The sequence below is a fragment of the Glandiceps talaboti genome, chromosome 12 (genome assembly GCF_964340395.1).
Source record: "Glandiceps talaboti chromosome 12, keGlaTala1.1, whole genome shotgun sequence".
NCBI lineage: Eukaryota > Metazoa > Hemichordata > Enteropneusta > Spengelidae > Glandiceps > Glandiceps talaboti.
In genome coordinates, this window is record NC_135560.1 from 8,113,457 (window position 1) to 8,135,097 (window position 21,641).

Consider the following 21,641-nt stretch of genomic DNA (forward strand, 5'->3'; position numbering starts at 1 on the left):
ATATAAGGGTCAAAAGTTTGCATTTCTATCAAAATTAGCGGTGGCAAGATTAGCTAGAAAATAAAGACAGACAATATCAGTTCAGTTGTGCTAATAAAAGGGAAAATAGTCAAATTAAACTGTTGTGAGAAATCACAGTAAAATGTAAATAATAGATCTACAGTTACTGTATGGATAAAAAGTGCATGGAAGTAAAATGACATCTAAATAACTGGAATGTAAATGAGTAACAAATGAATATAACTATATAATATGTAGCTGAACACAACGGACAAATGTCTGATAATACTGAAATAGGCTTAAAGTAAAGGCGAAAAGTTAAATACTTTGGTGTAGAGTAAAAATACTGTACTGTACTGAACTAAAATTCCAAGTGAATCAAAAGACAAGTGATTTACCTAGTACCTAGGTCAGTGAAAAAAAAGTTACATGGACTCCTCAGCAAGAGATATTACCAGTCTTTCTTTATTAATACCGGGTGGACTTAGAGTGTCAAATTTGGACATATATTTGATGTCAAGGCTTCTTCTAATTTTGCTCTCATGAGAGTAGACCTTACAAATACCTACATATTTAGTATCATCTGAAGTATGGTCATTCAAGTTGAAGACTTCGTTTTTAGAGACTACAGTGTTTTTCTTGGTTCTATTGCCAAAGCAATGTTCGTAAATGCGTTTTCAGAATTCACGGCCTGTCTCTCCAATATAGATGAGTAGCTTGCATTTCTGTATATTTGTTTTGCAATATATGCTCATTGGTCAGTAGACCTATTACAATAAATCATATCACATGACCTATGACGGTACATGTCCAAGAAGGATGATGTCATTACGAACTCTGATGGTTTGTCATAAACAAAATAGCAGGTCAGAGACACACTACCATCTGACCCGTTTCCCATTAGATTCAATCTACGAATTATATAGTTCGAGTTTGTGTTTCTCTTTTTGTTGGGAACAGATGATTTACATTGTGTTTATAACATACGTTATGGTCAGGCGGAGTCTTCCATTTTCACAAAGGTGGGGCCTCTGCTTCCCTGTCTTAACCCCAGTTTCTTTAAAATCAAAATACCCAGGTATACAAGTATACACAAGATGATTCCGAACACAGCAGACCCAATGCAGGCTCCAATTAATCGTGATTTGCTGTAAAAGACGCTTGTATCACCGTGCTGTTTCGTTGGAACGGTTGGAGTCTCTGCAATGGTATTGTTGTTACATACGAACTCGGAGTCACCTACATGCCATATACTTTCACCCGAAAGAATTGCGGGCTGTTCACAGATGATTGTATCCACGAGGTAAAGTGGATGCTGCGGCCAGACCGACTTTAACGATAGAAAAACACAGTCACATATCCATGGGTTGTCACTCAATGTAATCAAAGAGTAGCGGTCGGTGTAGGTATCGAGATGGTGCGCCAGTGAAGTGGGAACATAATGAAGTCTATTACCTCGTAAGTCTAGAGTGTACAGTCTTTTTTGCGGTAAGTGGCCTACATTCACGTCTTCTAATAAGTTGCCAGCCAAAAGGATTCCAGTCAACACGAGAAGTGGTTTTAAGAAGGGAAAGTGCTTCAACTTATTTTGACTGATATCCAGAAAATATAGTCCCGTCAAATAGTCGAACGTTTCGACGTTGAAGTGTGCTATATTGTTATGTGATAAATCCAAAAAGCCAAGTTCTGAAAGACCAAAAAATGCTTCTCTATCCACATGCGATATATTGTTGAATTGAAGCTCGAGTTCGTATAATACTGGATAATTTACGAATATTTTACGAGGGAGTCGAGAAATAAGATTACTTGACAAATATAAGACTGACACATTCCTTGGTAAGTCTACCACGACATCCGTCAATTGACGACTTTTACAATTAACCCTTATTAGTGGTTCCACTTTAAAATAATTATGATCTGTTTGATTATGCGTGTCTTCGAAGGAATATGAATAATCCTCGTCTGTGGAATTGCCTCGCCCAAAAGAGTACATCTCATAAAAACAGTAGCAAGAATGGCCACAATCAATCGGGATATCAACACTTGTAGAGATGAAAAACCCGAGAGTGAAAAGTATGAGAAATAGTAGCGTCTTCATGTTAAATATTCGTGCTTTCCTAGGAAGGCGGTTGACCAATTTACCAAAGTATCTTAACTCTTGGCGTTGATAATTTTATCCACCTACAAAAATAAAGCCAGGAAAATGACATTAAAAAAATAACAATATTGATCGAATGTGTTCGATGATAGCATATTGTTAGCCATTCTTGAAATCCAGCGCACAATGAACTCTAGGTTCTGGAGAGTAGTTTCTTGATTTTACATCACATAATTTATGCTCGGTTGCCAAGAAACACCAAATCGAAATACTGTCTGTGATACACCGTCGTGGGTAATGGGTCATGGCAAAAATGAAAAAAAAAGTGAAGGACATTTTCCTAAAGTGAATTACAAACTCGAAACATTATATTTGAAGATTTATGTGATTAAAAAAATGTCCCAACCAGTGCTATTCTATTGAGGGTCATGATCGTCATGTGTACATTTTTACTGGTCTTTCAGTGTTTACTCTAGCTTAACCACAGGGTGACTATATGCGCACAACATTAACATAATCACCGCTATCATGCACGTGTGTAATTTACAGCATTGGACAATACCTTGGGTCAGTGTCTACTCTCGTTTAGATGAACGCTCGGCAGTATGTAGCAGAAGTATTGTGATTGAGAATAAGAATGGACAACTTTAATGTAGAGACCATATGTCTCTACTAAAAGGTTTCGCCCTATAACACACTTTGAATAATAATATGACCCTTGAATTGGTATATGGTATTATCGTTTCGTGAAACTCTAACATTTCATTACTTAACTTTTGACCTAGCTATGAAATGGGAGAATGTTAAAGCCAATACAAATTCCTGTATGTTGGATATGTGATATTATTACCGCCCGTTTCATGTTTGTGTTCACTAGGCTTAGCTCTATTTGTCATATTTTTATTCCATTGGATGAAGGGTGTCAGTGATCAGAAAATGTCGCACGACTCTCCTTTAGACGTGCCCTTCTAACAAAACTGGACAAGCTGTGTGGCCACGGTGAAATATTGTACCATTTGTGAAGTGCATCTGTGATCCAATGTGAGGTTGTGACAGTCGAATAATTCTATCACAGCTGAGATTTTACAATGTTTTGACCGCAATTTGTTTTTATCAAATGGCTACATTATTTCAATGACCCTAGTAACTTAATTGTGGGTTATTGATTTAACTGTGTGAATTATTAATTGAAAGTTATAACTTTCATAGTTATGGTCACGAAATAGAGTTTGTTTTGCATATAATAATAATATTAGTTTTTATATACTTTCCCATTTTGTGCACACACCCCTCCCCCTTTAGCAATCCTTTTGCAACATGTGTAAGCGCATGCATTTACATTGCAGCTTATATTCTACCAGGTCCTCACTTATACAGTTGGGTTGAGAATTGACCTGGGCATAATTGTGGTCAAAATCTTGCTATTCAGAAACAAACGGCAGCAGCGAGGCTCGAACCTGCAGCCTACAGATATTCTAAGCCGGACAGTAACCATAGTGATTAGCTATGTATATATGTACATAAACCAGGTATCATAGTATCAGTGCCCAATTCATTCATATGATTGCATTGGTCATATTACTCTATATAATAGTTTTATCGTCTCGAAGTAGTAGGCATTTGTTTTGAATAAACATCGTACATTTATTTGAACACAACATAATCGTTATTAAAGTTACTCTGAACGGGAAGGCAAGCAATCAGAATGAAAACCAACACTAACTGATCGGTTAATTCTAAAGTAAACAGTTTAAACTTGAATTTGACCTCACTAGCATCGATATCAACGTCCACAAGTCTACGAACATCAAAATTCTGAAAGCATTCTTACCGTTTTGCACCGTCAAGTGTCTTCGTTGAATGCCGTTGATAACAAGATCGTTGTCGCCTGAAGTTTTTTCTTCTAGTGGGCGTAACATAAATGAGATTTCTGTAACTCTACGCTGCCCTATACCCCACGTGACTTCGCGTAGGAAAACACGACGTTTATTGTAACTAGGTGAGCTTATTCCTAAAATGTTTGCCACCTGGACCCTCGTTTGTGATGAGATCGCGATCACTACAACTAATTTCGTGAGGTCAACAACTATTTCATAATATTGATTATATCAGGATATTTACTATTTTATGTTACTGAAACAGCTCGACTGCAAGAGTTTTCATGCTGTATTAATTTTCAAAGAGACTTCAAATGATGACGTCATCCCATGTGACGTCATCAGCTCTGCATATAATTATGCAAAGAGACACATGAGTTGGGAAATTGACAATACACAGTCCTATTTAACGAATTGTTCAAACCCTGCGAATAGTCCAGTTTTAGAATTTGTAGAAAAATGGAAAGTAATTGCTCAGACAAAGTTTGTTCACATATTGAGTCCGACTGTGTATATTGAAATTTCATACATATCTGTTAGTGTAAAAAACTAAACAGTACACTATACATTCGACATGAGCTACTTACCAGATGTTTCGAATACATACTAAAGTTCGAATATGGGGATACATATCATGTGTTCTTATAAGTAACACATGGTCATAATTTACATACTTGGTGGAACATTGCCAAAGGGAACTGCATTACATTTAGTATGTTTAGTCACATAAATCTTCAAATGTTTTGAGTTTGTAAGTCACCTTCAGTTTATGTAAGGAAAATGTTGTCCTTTACTTTTTTATGTTTCCATCCTTATTGGTCAACCTTACTGGTCACCCAATTATTTTCACGTTCATCCGATTGTTCGCAATCACCCGGTTTGTCATTTCATGACTTCACGTATAAGAATATAGTTGTACACCCCCAGCTATGAGAGTTTTGTGTAACCCTGACTATCAGCACTAGGGATTACTATCTGACCAATACACTGAGAATTTAATAGATGTGGTGATCATTGTTTAACCACAAACAAGGGTTCGGGTGGCATATATTTTGCGTAATCACCTGACCTAGCTAAATGTCACTTTCCCACGAAGAGTCACGTGTAGTGGAGTTAGAGCTAGATATAGAGTTACAGTTTAGTAACCCTGGATAGGCCATGTGAGGTGAAGTTGCAAAACTTGGCGAGTTCTCGCGAAGAAGAAGTGACGCATGTAATTACAGCTGCCTCGTTAGATCCTATGGGGGGCAGAATTACCGGTAAGTTCACGTGGGTTAGAGTTACATGGATACATTAACAGGTACCTGGTTATGTCACAGGGGGTAAAACCCGGTGTAAAGTTACGAATACTTGGCTACACTCCGTGGTAACACGGCCAGGGGTAAAGTTTCAATACGGAAACTTCGATATGATACACCCACTCTCCAATTTCAGGAGATGATGATTTCATCAACAATATTTATGATAGAAAAGTGGTAGAACAACAACAACAACAACAACAACAACATATACGAATTGGGGACGATGCCGTGGACCAGGCACCCCTTTTCAAAATTCACACTATTCAACAACAAACTCTATGCCAGCATTTGGTAATATCTCCGAACACCAAGATAGAGCACAAGCTGTTACTTGTAGTAATACAAAAGTTTTCATTGGTGGTGACTAAGAAAGCAGCTTTCGCAACTCGGAACGCCAGTCCCATCCACAATAATGGAATCCTTAGCATCACAGCTGACAATGACCTTTCAACTTTGTTCATCTGTTCTCACTTTCGAGAGCGGAAATCGAGGTTTCGGCTGAATAAGATAGACACAAAACTAAATATTATCAAGACATGTCGATAAGCTACTGAATGGACATTGGTTTAAGTATACTCCCAGTAGGGTGGCGTTTCTGGTAGTTAGTTTTTGTCAAGTAGCCACATACTATATTGATTACAGGGTGATTTTATCCACACAACTTAGGCAACACTATCACCAACTTATGTAATCTACCACATCGAACAACAATAGTTTTACTTAACGTGCCTCTCTGAGTACCAAAACCATGATTACCACTGTAGTATATGTAATACTAGTACTATAATAACGTTAATACCTAGAGTAAAGTCAGTTCAACACAATCACAATCACTATGAGACAATTACATGTAGTAACTCATGTAAATCGCATTTTTCTATATTTGACATTGGAAATTCACTTTTTTATTTTGTTGATATTTACAAACAAAAACTGGGGATTTTGGTCTTAGGCTCACGTTTTAATGAGTACGAGTCAGACTTAGACATTTCAGCAATTTTGTTAAAATTGATATTTTGTGCATATCAAAATCTGTCTGACACAGGGAACGTAATAGAAAAATACTGACAGTAGCAAACCACTGATGAAAAAACCACTGAAAAAAAGGTTAAAAGAATATGCAAAGATGTTAAACTTGCACGATGTTACACTGTCTCGAATATGAACATTAAACTTTGTAGTTGAAATCAATACGCGGTCTAATGAAAACTAGTCCCACGAACGGCGCTCAAAAGAATGTCAGTATACAGTAAAGTGTACACAACATCCATAAAAAAAAGTCTATAAACTGTACTGTGCAGTTTAGTGTCCTAGTGGATAACTGTCACATTATCTTTTCAGAGTATAATCTACTTGGCCGCCGCCTGGGGTGCACTAACTTGTTGAAGGTTAATGTGTTGGTTACGAATCATACATAATTCTTTTAACTGATGACAGGGCCTCAGTTGCTATAGCGACGTTTGTCCTTAACATACGGTGACAGCACAGTTGCATGCGAATAGAAAGTGGCTGACTACTGAGTTACACATGCGAGCAACAAGCAGGTGAGTTTTTCTGTAAACCCGTCTGCCCTACGATAATGGGGCACCACGTCGACCAACATATTGCACTAACAGTTACTGTATTAAGATTGTTGGGGTTACGTGAGGCCACTTGGAACTACCTAGTAACCTGCGAAATCTCCCCCTTTTAAATAGGAAATACATCAAATGGTACCCATACAGTTATCTTACATTTTCCGGCGGAAAAAAGTGCACCTATAGCGACTGTATTTTAGGAGACAAAAAGTCGACCGAACCACCTGTCAAAGTAAGCTAAGCCTTACCGATGGCGAGTCTAAAGGCCTGGGTCAGAAAAGGATTACTTTTTTGGGGGAAAAGGGTGGTTTGGCAGGTGTATAAAATGTTAGTCCTGGACAAAAGCTATAGTGATGTCCTCGTGCTGAGCGTGATATGTCGTTTAATTTCGGAGCTTATCAGTCAAAATTAGACAAAAAGGTCTCAAGAAGGATTCTTATTCAAGGAATTATCAGTGTCAACACCTTATACGTGCACCCGTTCCCTGTATCTCCAAGTCTGTGAAGTTTTGAAGAGAAGAAAGTATTTTTATGTCCGAGGAGAACTTATTCTGTATTCTATGTAAATACGGAATCTTGATAAAGTTGAACATATATTCGCAGTAGCTAAGAGTACAACGCATTGCCACTCTATTGTCAATGATGTTCATTTTGAAGTAGCGAAATTCTTAATTACTTGTGCAAAACATCTCCATCTCAGAACAGACTTGGTAACATAAGTTTACGGACAAAAATGTCAATTTATGACAGTTGTTGGCTGTCGTCTCCTCGCAAACAACAACTTCACTGAATATCGTTACTGCTATTTGTAATTCGAATTTTGTAAATTGATTCAAAAGTAAAGGTCCCGCCGAGATTTGAACTCGGATCGCTGGATTCAGAGTCCAGAGTGCTAACCGTTACACCACGGGGCCTCACTGTTAGAGCGAACAATAAAAGACAATAAAACACAGTCAGTCACAGTTTTTAAAGTTATTATCTTTTGTGTGAGAGTGCACAATTTTTTTCTAAAGCACAGGCATTGTCTCACATTCAAGGTCGTTTGAATAGATCTCTCTGTCTTTCTCAGATCTGTCTCCCTCTCTTTCTCACTCTCTCTGTCTCAGTGTGTCTCTCTGTCTCTGTCTCTCTGTCTCTGTCTCTGTCTCTCTCTCTCTCTCTGTCTCTGTCTCTGTCTCTCTCTCTCTCTCTCTCTCTCTCTCTCTCTCTCTCTCTCTCTCTCTCTCTCTCTCTCTCTCTCTCTCTCTCTCTCTCTCTCTCTCTCTCTCATTTTTCTGCAAATCCGGGTTATTTTGCTTGTATTTACGAGTATTTTAACTACGACCTTAAAGAGTTTTTGATATTTCAGGAGTAAACGAAAACTTTCACTTCAATAAATATCCATTGAGTTGGCAAAATTATATCCACTTTTATCCACAATTATTAATTTTGTCTATTCTCAGGAAAGTGTGAATGTATCGTCTTTGACTATAATCATGGAGTCAAAACCAGAAATAGTTGACGAAGTAACCGTTGTAGAAAGTGACGTCAAAGAACGGTTTATAGGGGATAAGCCGGACAAGGAGCGTGAAAGTACGGTAGATGCTGAAAAGAATGAGGAAGATGGTGATGGTGATGATGAACAAATCGAAGATAGTGCCGATGGAATGAATGAAGAAGTTCAGCAGAAGTTGGAAAAAGCCAAAGAAATTGCCTCGAAAAACCTCGAAATCATGAAAGCCGAAAATGAGAAAGAAACTTGGGACACTTACTTCGATGTTGTATACAAAAGTTCAAGGGTTATAGGCGGACTGTACTTTAAACTTAGAAAACACAAAATCTCCCAAAAAAGTTTGTTTCGACGTGCCATCGCTAACCATATTATAGACACCAGTGAAACGACTGTTTTGGTGGAAACCATCAGGAAAACATTCAACCATGGATGGAGAGACTCCCAAGGAAGTATAATCAAGGAAGTTTATAATGTGTATTACACAACCATTCAAATTTTGTGGAATTTCACCGACTCTAGCGACACACTTGCAAAATCTATCACCGATGAGGGCGTGATTGGTTTAATTGAGGAAATTATCGACAAAGAATACCAAAATGCTATGTCGTATGCAATAGATCTTGTAAGTATTATCAATTCAGAAGTTAAGTCATTTGAATATCACCAATATTAAAAAGACTATGCTTTTAGAAAGTTAACAAGAAGGTTAATGTTGTGACAATGTTTTATAGACGTATTTTCCATTTCAGATCATCATTATTGTAGAATGTGGTTTTTTATATGATTTTAGTAACGATGTGGTGAAAGGGTGGTCCACAATTCCGTGGCGTAGTTTTCTTAAACAATGGTCGCAAAATGGGATCGACCATGAACCGTATGATACTCTGGTACTTCGCTCTTCCGCTGCTGTTGCAACCGACTCGGAACGTGACGTATCCGAAAACGTAGCTAATACTATCTAAACTATATTGTTGTGTACCTGTACATTCGGATAGTCTTTGTACATGACTATGTAACATGCTGCATCGGATCTTCTTGTTTCTCATTGTGAAAATCTCTCATAATTTCATTTTTATTTTTTTCTCTCTCACTGCCATTGCAGAGTGCGAGAAAGATAATAAAGTCGTGTCTGGCAGTCACAGCTAATTGTTCATTCCACGAATTATCACGTGATATTGTTAAACAGTCTACAATGCTGGATACCCTCGAGAAATTATCCAATGCAGGGTTCGAAGAACTTGAAATCTATTTCGTCTTGATCCCGGCGTACATAGCTACCGAAGAACAGAGTGAGAAGATGTTTCAGGACCAAAGTATCATCAACATGGTCGTTCGTCACCTGGAGAAAGCCACTAGTGAACGAACACGACGAAGCCGAGGTTTTTCGGTTCATGAACTATGTGTCTGTAAGTTAAAAAAAGGAATTCTCCCCTTGTTTTGATAAAACTCAGGAAATAATAATTCCGAACTTATTGGAAGGGATAAAATTTGTTCTTTAATAACATTTTGAATTTGTAAAATTGGTGGAACCTCACAATGTTGAAACCCGTACCCATAGCCCACTTTTTATTGAATTCAATCACGTGCATGTGTATGGTCAGAGTGGCAATGTATTATGCCGAAAGCCATGATAGTAAAATTTACAAAATATTGAAAGCATTTTCTCCCTGTTATTTTTTCCACCAGTGATTGGACAACTGGCAGTGAACGATGCTAATAAATCGAAATTGGCCAAAGCAGGAGCGATACAGCTAATGATAGAGGTGGCCGGTGGTACTAACACACAGGAACAGATAGGTGGGTTTTCTATGGTCATACAAAGTTGTACATTTTATGCTTGCTGTACAGATTGTGACGTGTGTTACTCAATCAATGTTACCCGTCCTTCTACCTTTGCAGTGGAGTATAAATTTGTGCACTTTAGAAAAATAGGCAAGCGTTCCAAACTCAAGAATTGAGTGAATCTTTACTGCGTCACACATACATGCATATAGATACCATTATGTCCATTCCCTTTATGCAGCCTGGTTGACTTCCAATGTAGTGACAGACACTACAAATAGTACATCAACTAATGCATTGAAGTATATGGATATCCACTCTGACACAATAAAGATAACCATACCACACCGTAGGTATCATTATCACTTGCATCACTACGTCACATCACATTAGGCCTCCATCAAATTAGGCTCACATCAAATTAGGCCTACATCACACCCCATCACATTACTCCAAATTCAACTTGTCTGAGCTCCAAATTTAAATCACAAAAGCATTAAGAACCTCGAAAAGTATTATTTACTAAAATCAAACAAAATATATAATTTCATCATCATGTACCATTACAATATACATCATATCATGACACCAAACCATCCAACAGATTGCTATATATTACATAACATATCTATATGACAGCAATATCATATGAGGTGTGTCCTATGTTGTGTGATTATTTCCACAGCTGAGATGGCATATGGGTTTATTTGATTCTTGTTTTTTTTTGGAGAGATTCCATTAACAGTAGGAATGATTTGGTACACTCAGTTTTCAGACCCTCATTATCTCTTGCAACCAAGTTTGTTGTAGTTAAGTTAACTTTCATTGTAAGATATACCATGCTTCGAATATTTCGACTTCAGCCGCTGTGAATGCACTTGAACATCTGTCATTCCACGATGACAACAAACCTGCTGTACGAGTTGCTCAATATTTATGATAGAAAAGTGGTAGAACAACAACAACAACAACAACAACAACAACAACAACAACAACATATACGAATTGGGGACGATGCCGTGGACCAGGTACCCCTTTTCAAAATTCACACTATTCAACAACAAACTCTATGCCAGCATTTGGTAATATCTCCGAACACCAAGATAGAGCACAAGCTGTTACTTGTAGTAATACAAGTTTTCATTGGTGGTGACTAAGAAAGCAGCTTTCGCAACTCGCAACGCCAGTCCCATCCACAATAATGGAATCCTTAGCATCACAGCTGACAATGACCTTTCAACTCTGTTCATCTGTTCTCACATACGAGAGCGGAAATCGAAGTTTCGGCTGAATAAGATTGGCACAAAACTAAATATTGTCAAGACATGTCCATATAAGCTATTGAATGGACATTGGTTTAAGTATACTCCCAGTAGGGTGGCGTTTCTGGTAGTTATTAGTTTTTCTCAAGTAGCCACTTACTATATTGATTACAGGGTGATTTTATCCACACAACTGAGGCAACACTATCACCAATTTATGTAATCTTCCACATCGAACAACAATGGTTTTACTTAACGTGCCTCTCTGAGTACCAAAACCATGATTACCACTGTAGTATATGTAATACTAGTACTATAATAACGTTAATACCTAGAGTAAAGTCAGTTCAACACAATCACAATCACTATGAGACAATTACATGTAGTAACTCATGTAAATCGCATTTTTTCTATATTTGACTTTGGAAATTCACTTTTTTATTTTGTTGATATTTACAAACAAATAGGGAATTTTGGTCTTAGGCTCACGTTTTTTTGAGTACGAGTCAGGCTTAGACATTTCAGCAATTTTGTTAAAATTGATATTTTGTGCATATCAAAATCTGTCTGACACAGGGAACGTAATAGAAAAATACTGATAGTAGCAAACCACTGATGAAAAAAAACACTGAAAAAAATATTAAAAGAATATGCAAAGATGTTAAACTTGCACGATGTTACACTGTCTCGAATATGAACATTAAACTTTGTAGTTGAAATCAATACGCGGTCTAATGAAAACTAGTCCCACGAACGGCGCTCAAAAGAATGTCAGTATACAGTAAAGTGTACACAACATCCATAAAAAAAAGTCTATAAACTGTACTGTGCAGTTTAGTGTCCTAGTGGATAACTGTCACATTATCTTTTCAGAGTATAATCTACTTGGCCGCCGCCTGGGGTGCACTAACATGTTGAAGGTTAATGTGTTGGTTACGAATCATACACAATTCTTTTAACTGATCACAGGGCCCCAGTTGCTGTAGCGACGTTTGTCCTTAACACACGGTGACAGCAGTTGCATGCGTATAGAAAGTGGCTGACTACTGAGTTACACATGCGAGCAACAAGCAGGTGAGTTTTTCTGTAAACCCGTCTGCCCTACGATAATGGGGCACCACGTCGACCAACATATTGTACTAACAGTTACTGTATTAAGATTGTTGGGGTTACGTGAGACCACTTGGAACTACCTAGTAACCTGCGAAATCTCCCCCTTTTAAATAGGAAATACATCAAATGGTACCCATACAGTTATCTTACATTTTCCGGCGGAAAAAGTGCACCCTATAGCGACTGTATTTTAGGAGACAAAAAGTCGACCAAACCACCTGTCAAAGTAAGCTAAACCTTACCGATGGCGAGTCTAATCTCCGCTTAAAGACCTGGGTCAGAAAAGGATTAATTTTTGGGCAAGAAAAAAGTGGTTTGGCAGATGTATAAAAAAAATGTCCTGGACAAAAGGAAGTAGCACAAACCTGGGATTAAATCATTGATCGTTATAATGATGTCCTCGTGCTGAACGTGATAGGTCGTTTAATTTCGGAGCTTATCAGTCAAAATTAGACAAAAAGGTCTCAAGAAGGATTCTTATTCAAGGAATTATCAGTGTCAACACCTTATACGTGCACCCGTTCCCTGTATCTCCAAGTCTGTGAAGTTTTGAAGAGTTTCTGCGCGATTTATAGCGTCGCCGCGGCGGCATACACATTACACATTACCTATGAATGAAAACTGCTGATGTGATGGCAACGATCGTAAATAGTAATAAACGTCATTTGTTATTGCGATTTAGATTGTAAAACTTCTAATAGGTTTAACGATTGTGCAGTTAGTAACGTGTGGTTATGAAAGGTGGGAAGGAAAGACAAACCCTTCATAATTATAGCGATCGTAATCATAACTAAGTCTTAGAGAAGAAAGTATTTTTATGTCCGAGGAGAACTTATTCTGTATTCTATGTAAATACGGAATCTTGATAAAGTTGAACATATATTCGCAGTAGCTAAGAATACAACGCATTGCCACTCTATTGTCAATGATGTTCATTTTGAAGTAGCGAAATTCTTAATTACTTGTGCAAAACATCTCCATCTGAGAACAGACTTGGTAACATAAGTTTACGGACAAAAATGTCAATTTATGACAGTTGTTGGCTGTCGTCTCCTCGCAAACAACAACTTCACTGAATATCGTTACTGCTATTTGTAATTCGAATTTTGTAAATTGATTCAAAAGTAAAGGTCCCGCCGAGATTTGAACTCGGATCGCTGGATTCAGAGTCCAGAGTGCTAACCGTTACACCACGGGGCCTCACTGTTAGAGCGAACAATAAAAGACAATAAAACACAGTCAGTCACAGTTTTTAAAGTTATTATCTTTTGTGTGAGAGTGCACAATTTTTTTCTAAAGCACAGGCATTGTCTCACATTCAAGGTCGTTTGAATAGATCTCTCTGTCTTTCTCAGATCTGTCTCCCTCTCTTTCTCACTCTCTCTGTCTCAGTGTGTCTCTCTGTCTCTGTCTCTCTGTCTCTGTCTCTGTCTCTCTGTCTCTGTCTCTCTGTCTCTCTCTCTCTCTCTCTCTCTCTCTCTCTCTCTCTCTCTCTCTCTCTCTCTCTCTCTCTCTCTCTCTCTCTCTCCATTTTTCTGCAAATCCGGGTTATTTTGCTTGTATTTACGAGTATTTTAACTACGACCTTAAAGAGTTTTTGATATTTCAGGAGTAAACGAAAACTTTCACTTCAATAAATATCCATTGAGTTGGCAAAATTATATCCACTTTTATCCACAATTATTAATTTTGTCTATTCTCAGGAAAGTGTGAATGTATCGTCTTTGACTATAATCATGGAGTCAAAACCAGAAATAGTTGACGAAGTAACCGTTGTAGAAAGTGACGTCAAAGAACGGTTTATAGGGGATAAGCCGGACAAGGAGCGTGAAAGTACGGTAGATGCTGAAAAGAATGAGGAAGATGGTGATGGTGATGATGAACAAATCGAAGATAGTGCCGATGGAATGAATGAAGAAGTTCAGCAGAAGTTGGAAAAAGCCAAAGAAATTGCCTCGAAAAACCTCGAAATCATGAAAGCCGAAAATGAGAAAGAAACTTGGGACACTTACTTCGATGTTGTATACAAAAGTTCAAGGGTTATAGGCGGACTGTACTTTAAACTTAGAAAACACAAAATCTCCCAAAAAAGTTTGTTTCGACGTGCCATCGCTAACCATATTATAGACACCAGTGAAACGACTGTTTTGGTGGAAACCATCAGGAAAACATTCAACCATGGATGGAGAGACTCCCAAGGAAGTATAATCAAGGAAGTTTATAATGTGTATTACACAACCATTCAAATTTTGTGGAATTTCACCGACTCTAGCGACACACTTGCAAAATCTATCACCGATGAGGGCGTGATTGGTTTAATTGAGGAAATTATCGACAAAGAATACCAAAATGCTATGTCGTATGCAATAGATCTTGTAAGTATTATCAATTCAGAAGTTAAGTCATTTGAATATCACCAATATTAAAAAGACTATGCTTTTAGAAAGTTAACAAGAAGGTTAATGTTGTGACAATGTTTTATAGACGTATTTTCCATTTCAGATCATCATTATTGTAGAATGTGGTTTTTTATATGATTTTAGTAACGATGTGATGAAAGGGTGGTCCACAATTCCGTGGCGTAGTTTTCTTAAACAATGGTCGCAAAATGGGATCGACCATGAACCGTATGATACTCTGGTACTTCGCTCTTCCGCTGCTGTTGCAACCGACTCGGAACGTGACGTATCCGAAAACGTAGCTAATACTATCTAAACTATATTGTTGTGTACCTGTACATTCGGATAGTCTTTGTACATGACTATGTAACATGCTGCATCGGATCTTCTTGTTTCTCATTGTGAAAATCTCTCATAATTTCATTTTTATTTTTTTCTCTCTCACTGCCATTGCAGAGTGCGAGAAAGATAATAAAGTCGTGTCTGGCAGTCACAGCTAATTGTTCATTCCACGAATTATCACGTGATATTGTTAAACAGTCTACAATGCTGGATACCCTCGAGAAATTATCCAATGCAGGGTTCGAAGAACTTGAAATCTATTTCGTCTTGATCCCGGCGTACATAGCTACCGAAGAACAGAGTGAGAAGATGTTTCACGACCAAAGTATCATCAACATGGTCGTTCGTCACCTGGAGAAAGCCACTAGTGAACGAACACGACGAAGCCGAGGTTTTTCGGTTCATGAACTATTTGTCTGTAAGTTAAAAAAAGGAATTCTCCCCTCGTTTTGATAAAACTCAGGAAATAATAATTCCGAACTTATTGGAAGGGATAAAATTTGTTCTTTAATAACATTTTGAATTTGTAAAATTGGTGGAACCTCACAATGTTGAAACCCGTACCCATAGCCCACTTTTTATTGAATTCAATCACGTGCATGTGTATGGTCAGAGTGGCAATGTATTATGCCGAAAGCCATGATAGTAAAATTTACAAAATATTGAAAGCATTTTCTCCCTGTTATTTTTTCCACCAGTGATTGGACAACTGGCAGTGAACGATGCTAATAAATCGAAATTGGCCAAAGCAGGAGCGATACAGCTAATGATAGAGGTGGCCGGTGGTACTAACACACAGGAACAGATAGGTGGGTTTTCTATGGTCATACAAAGTTGTACATTTTATGCTTGCTGTACAGATTGTGACGTGTGTTACTCAATCAATGTTACCCGTCCTTCTACCTTTGCAGTGGAGTATAAATTTGTGCACTTTAGAAAAATAGGCAAGCGTTCCAAACTCAAGAATTGAGTGAATCTTTACCGCGTCACACATACATGCATGAAATTGGACAAGTTTAATCGTTGAATCTGGTTTCAACACAGTGTAGAAATGTTGTGATTTTATTTGAGTTTCTTATCAACTGTGGATGTCCTGTCTTTATAAATACCATTATGTCCATTCCCTTTATGCAGCCTGGTTGACTTCCACTGTAGTGATAGACACAACAAATATTACATCATCTAATGCATTGAAGTATATGGATATCCACTCTGACACAATAAAGATAACCATACCACACCGTAGGTATCATTATCACTTGCATCACTACGTCACATCACATTAGGCCTCCATCAAATTAGGCTCACATCAAATTAGGCCTACATCACACCCCATCACATTACTCCAAATTCAACTTGTCTGAGCTCCAAATTTAAATCACAAAAGCATTAAGAACCTCGAAAAGTATTATTTACTAAGATCAAACAAAATGTTTCATTTCATCATCATGTAAATATACATCATAACATGGCACCAAACCATCCAACAGATTGCTATATATTACATAACATATATATATGACAGCAATATCATGTGAGGTGTGTCCTATGTTGTGTGATTATTTCCACAGCTGAGATAAGATATGGGTTTATTTTATTCTTGTTTTATTTTTAAAAAAGATTCCATTAACAGTAGGAATGATTTGGTACACTCAGTTTTCAGACCCTCATTATCTCTTGCAACCAAGTTTGTTGTAGTTAAGTTAACTTTCATTGTAAGATATACCATGCTTCGAATATTTCGACTTCAGCCGCTGTGAATGCACTTGAACATCTGTCATTCCACGATGACAACAAACCTGCTGTACGAGTTGCTCAAGATTTGTTTGAAGAATTGTTGAAAAGCGACAACAACAAAATTCGGAAAGCTGCCGAGGGTATTATCTGGAATCTAGAAACTAAGGGTGAGTGTATCAGTTTAAGTGACAGTAAGCTGTAATTTCATCGTATGAAGCTAGTGCACAACTATCTTCAGTATTTATGAGTTTAAATTAAAAAAATAATATTCCAACTTTACAAGAAATGTCAAATTTAAAAGTGGCCAAATAGGTGAGGATTGTGTATTTATTTTGATTTTTAATATATAATTAGGCAATTTTATCATGACTTCCTACTCAATACACGCAAAAAGTTATTTTAAAAAGGGAGTTAAACGTTTGTTATTGTACGTACAATAACAAAGATTTTACACATTTATTAATCTTTTGCAATGTATTAAGTTACAATCAAGGACTTGGCATATGTTGTTTCACATTGATTTTTTTTAATTGGAAGTTATGATAAAATTGCCTTATAAATTAAAAATCCAAAATAAATACCCAATCCTCGTCCATGTGACCACTTTAAAGCGCAGTCCAGTCAGAATAAAAAAGTTAGTTATAAAAACACGGTATTATTATATACCTTGTACTAGTAATCTGTAACGTTGGCCTTGACGTCGACCGGGCGCCCTCACACATCGGTCAACCCCTTTCACACAGTGCAGGCCGGTGAGGGCGGCGCGACACGACGTAAAGTCTAGCATTATATTTCAGAGAAGAAAACAGATTCAAGTTCCAAAGATAATAAAGATCCCCATGTTATGATCAGCTACCAGTGGAGCAGTCAACCTTGGATGATTAAGATCAAAGATAAACTAAAAGCTGCCGGCTTTAAAGTGTGGCTTGATATTGAGAGTATGGATGGATCGACACTAGCTGGAATGGCAGATGCTGTTGAAAACGCCACTGTTGTCCTCGTTGGGATTTCACAGAAATATAAAGAAAGTGCTAATTGCCGTATGGGTATGTAGATACACAAACTAACGGCTCGCCCACTGTCAAGGTTTTATGTATAGTCATGTATATAAATGTTGATGATGATGATGATGATGATGATGATGATGATGATGATGATGATGATGATGATATTTTGTAGACTGTCGTGCGTACTGTGGGGTTGTGCACTCGCGCCATACAAGCATGCCATCCCAATCGCCAAAACCCCATCCATAGAAATGGAGACTTTTCAAATTGTTTCCAAGTTAATGTTGATTTGATTTCCCTCCCTATTCAGAGGCTGAATATGCTTTCCAGTTGAAGAAAGATATCATACCGTTGATGATGGAGGACGATTACCGACCAGACGGTTGGTTGGGTATGCTTATCGGAGCAAAGTTGTACTACAAATTTGCTGAAGATACTGACTTCGACGACCTTTGTGATGAGCTTATCAAAGACCTCGGTGAAAGGGGCAAGACGGAGGCTGTGATGGAGGAATCGGAAATGACGACAAAATTTGACAATATTCTAGGTGACATTGACATACACACCAAGGGGAAAATTTTAGTCAAACAACGGAAATATGAGGAGAACGTGGATAAGTTACGATTGGCAGTAGAAAAGGGAGATTTGAATTCCGAAGAAACAACACGCCCAGCTCTGTTTGCCGTCGCAACCATGTTTCCTCAGATGAATACAGCGGCAAAAGAAACCAAACTCAAATACAAGATGGTGCTTCTACGAACATTCCTCGATGGCAAAGGACATGAATCGACATTAGCTGTCATGAAATTCTGTGTAGACCATGGTTGGAGGAACGCAGACGATGACAGTGTGGATGACAGTCACTGGAAACCCTTCAACACAGCAATGACAACGTGGTGGAACTTTACAGATTTAAGTGGAGAGGCTTGTGAAACTGCTCTAAACGGAGGAATTTTGCAGATATTGCGTCAAGTCATAGAGAGATTGGAAGGTCCTAGATTCCTTAACGACGAGGACGATAAGGTAAACGTAGGTCCACCCATAGACCCTCCGTTGGTGAAGTCTATGGTTCACCTTATTATATGAGACGAATTCAAAAGAAATGACACGAAGTCGACCCTTCACCCACTCTAGATCTAATGTATATAGCATCGATCTAGCCTGTCTGTCTGTCTGTCTGTCTGTCTGTCTGTCTGTCTGTCTGTCTGTCTGTCTGTTTGTCTGTCTGTCGGTCGGTCGGTCGGTCTGTCGGTCTGTCGGTCTGTGTCTTTTTGTCCGTCTTCAAAAACAAAACTAAGACCCCATAAAATCGAACCAACCAATCATAAGACAAAACAGTAACAAGAATTTCATTGTACATCCTATTCTAGATAGCTGCCCGGGCTGTGAGGGCGTCATTGGCGTGTATATACAACTGTTGCTTACATCCGGAGACACACGGCAGACTTAGAGAGGCAAATGTTGTAGATGGGTTTTTAGGACCTCTTTTGGATATAAAATGTGAAGTACATCGGACTTACATCATTTTTATAATGGCGTATACTTTGAATGAAGAACAAAGTGAAAGACTCTTCGCTGATGAAGGTTTGATTTCCTACATAGTCGGACGATTGACCAGAGCAGCTGCTCACGACAAGCACCAAGACGGTGGTTACACCGCTCTCGAATTGACTCAAGGTAATTTTCCCCCTGAAGTTTTGTTGATTAGTCATGTAACTCTGTTTGAAAGAGAAATGAAACATTTGTGCAACGGTTCTACCGATTCCAAATAACCATGGTTTATGATTAAATCAACCGACTTTGTACTAACGACTTCAAACACGTCATAATATGTACCAAAGCAATGAAATGGGCAAAAGTGGTTTTAAAAAAGCAAAACGTTTAGTTAATTCACATTTCATACATTGCATATCTAAATTTAGTATATACTTTCGTTATAGGTGTAAAAAGACTGGCTGTCAATGATTGCAATAAAATGCAGATCGTAAAGGCTGGTGGATTGACTCCGTTGCAAAGTTTGGTCGAAGATGGCGATATTGATGAAAAACTAGGTAGGATACGGTCTCACGATTCCGTTTATTAATAGAACCATTTATAACCATTTCCGTTCGATGAATGGTTTTTACAAGATGGTTCCTTTTAAGAAACATCACAAACAAAACATAGCAATATATTACAAAACCTTTACTAGCTGCACAATTTTTTTAAAATTATAACGTAACAAGGCAAGAACAAGTCATGTGAGGTAAATTAATTTGCCATAGATTCTGCATTTCTTAAAATATGACGTAATCATGTACTACTACTAGTGGCAAGAATGCACTGTGACGTCATACCTTCATATAACGGCAGCCCACATATCTTCAGTCGAAGTCGAAGACCTTAGGATGTCAACTTTTGTTTATTTGTAGCGGCAACAGAGACTCTTTGGGTGCTTGCTTTCCATGATGAAAACAAAAAAGAAATCCTTGCCTGCACTGAACTGGTAGAAGAACTTGAGAGGATGACAAATGAAGGCGATACTATAATAAAGAGGACATGTGAGGGCGCTTTGTGGGTGTTGCAGGAAAAATCGGCAAAACAAGGTATAGGGAGAATGTTTCGACCTCTTTCGGCCAAAGGGCTGACATCCAAAAAACAGGATGATGATGATGATGATGATGATGGTGGTGGTGGTGGTGGTGGTGGTGGTGGTGGTGGTGGTGGTGGTGGTGGTGGTGGTGGTGACCTTGACAAGATTTCGTGTCTTATATTAATTCTATATCTTCAGTTAAGACAGTGTCCACTACTGGTGCAGGCGACCCCACAGACCAGACACAAGGAGGACAACACATCATGATAAGTTACCAGTGGAACAGTCAACCATTGATGATTAAGATCAAGGACCGATTAAAAGCCGAGGGATTCAACGTATGGATGGATGTAGAACACATGGGTGGGTCAACGTTAGCAGCGATGGCAGATGCCGTTGAAAATGCTGCCGCTATTGTTACTTGTATGACACAGGACTACAAGGACAGTCCTAACTGTAGAACGGGTTAGTATGTGTATATATCGGTTCCAATGTAAATTAAACAACGCTTGATTTTTTGTTTAAGTTGTGTACTTATACATTACAATCATTACAATTTCCCGTGTTTTGCAAAGGTTTACATGGAATAAAGGCAATATCGAACATTTCGTCTAAGTTATGACAATGGATTCAAAAGTCATTTTTCCTTTTCCATATCTGAGTTATGAAAGGTGAAGGAAGGGACTGATGCAAAATCACCAAATGAGGTTGTCATGGTGAAAACATTCACTGTCAAGAAATCTATGAAATCCACTCTTCCATGTCGTATTTTGTCATCACAGAAGCCGAATACGCCTTTCAACTCCGGAAGACAATTGTGCCAATAAAAACTACAGCGGGCTACAGACCAGACGGTTGGCTTGGAGTGTTACTGGGATCAAGGTTCTATTTTGAATTTTTAAATGACGATTATTTTGAATTAGCAATTCAAGGTTTGATCAAGGAACTTGGACAACGTGCAAGGAAAATAACATGGGCCAGGAAAAGGAGAGGGAAAAGTTCCAGGAAGATGGGACAAGAGGTAGAAACAGTTTCTGGTATGGACGTTTCTTCGGCCGTATCCCAAACGACAGAGAGTGCCAA

General features: G+C 38.1%; 2 non-coding genes across 2 annotated transcripts; both read right to left on the bottom strand.

Annotated features, from left to right (window-relative positions):
• Positions 1-7,694: 7,694 nt before the first annotated feature.
• Positions 7,695-7,766, bottom strand: Trnaq-cug (transfer RNA glutamine (anticodon CUG)). The gene has a single exon. It is a non-coding gene; the product is annotated as a tRNA-Gln (tRNA).
• Positions 7,767-13,629: 5,863 nt separating this feature from the next.
• On the bottom strand, positions 13,630-13,701 carry Trnaq-cug (transfer RNA glutamine (anticodon CUG)). Its single transcript has one exon. It is a non-coding gene; the product is annotated as a tRNA-Gln (tRNA).
• Between the last annotated feature and the right edge of the window lie 7,940 nt (positions 13,702-21,641).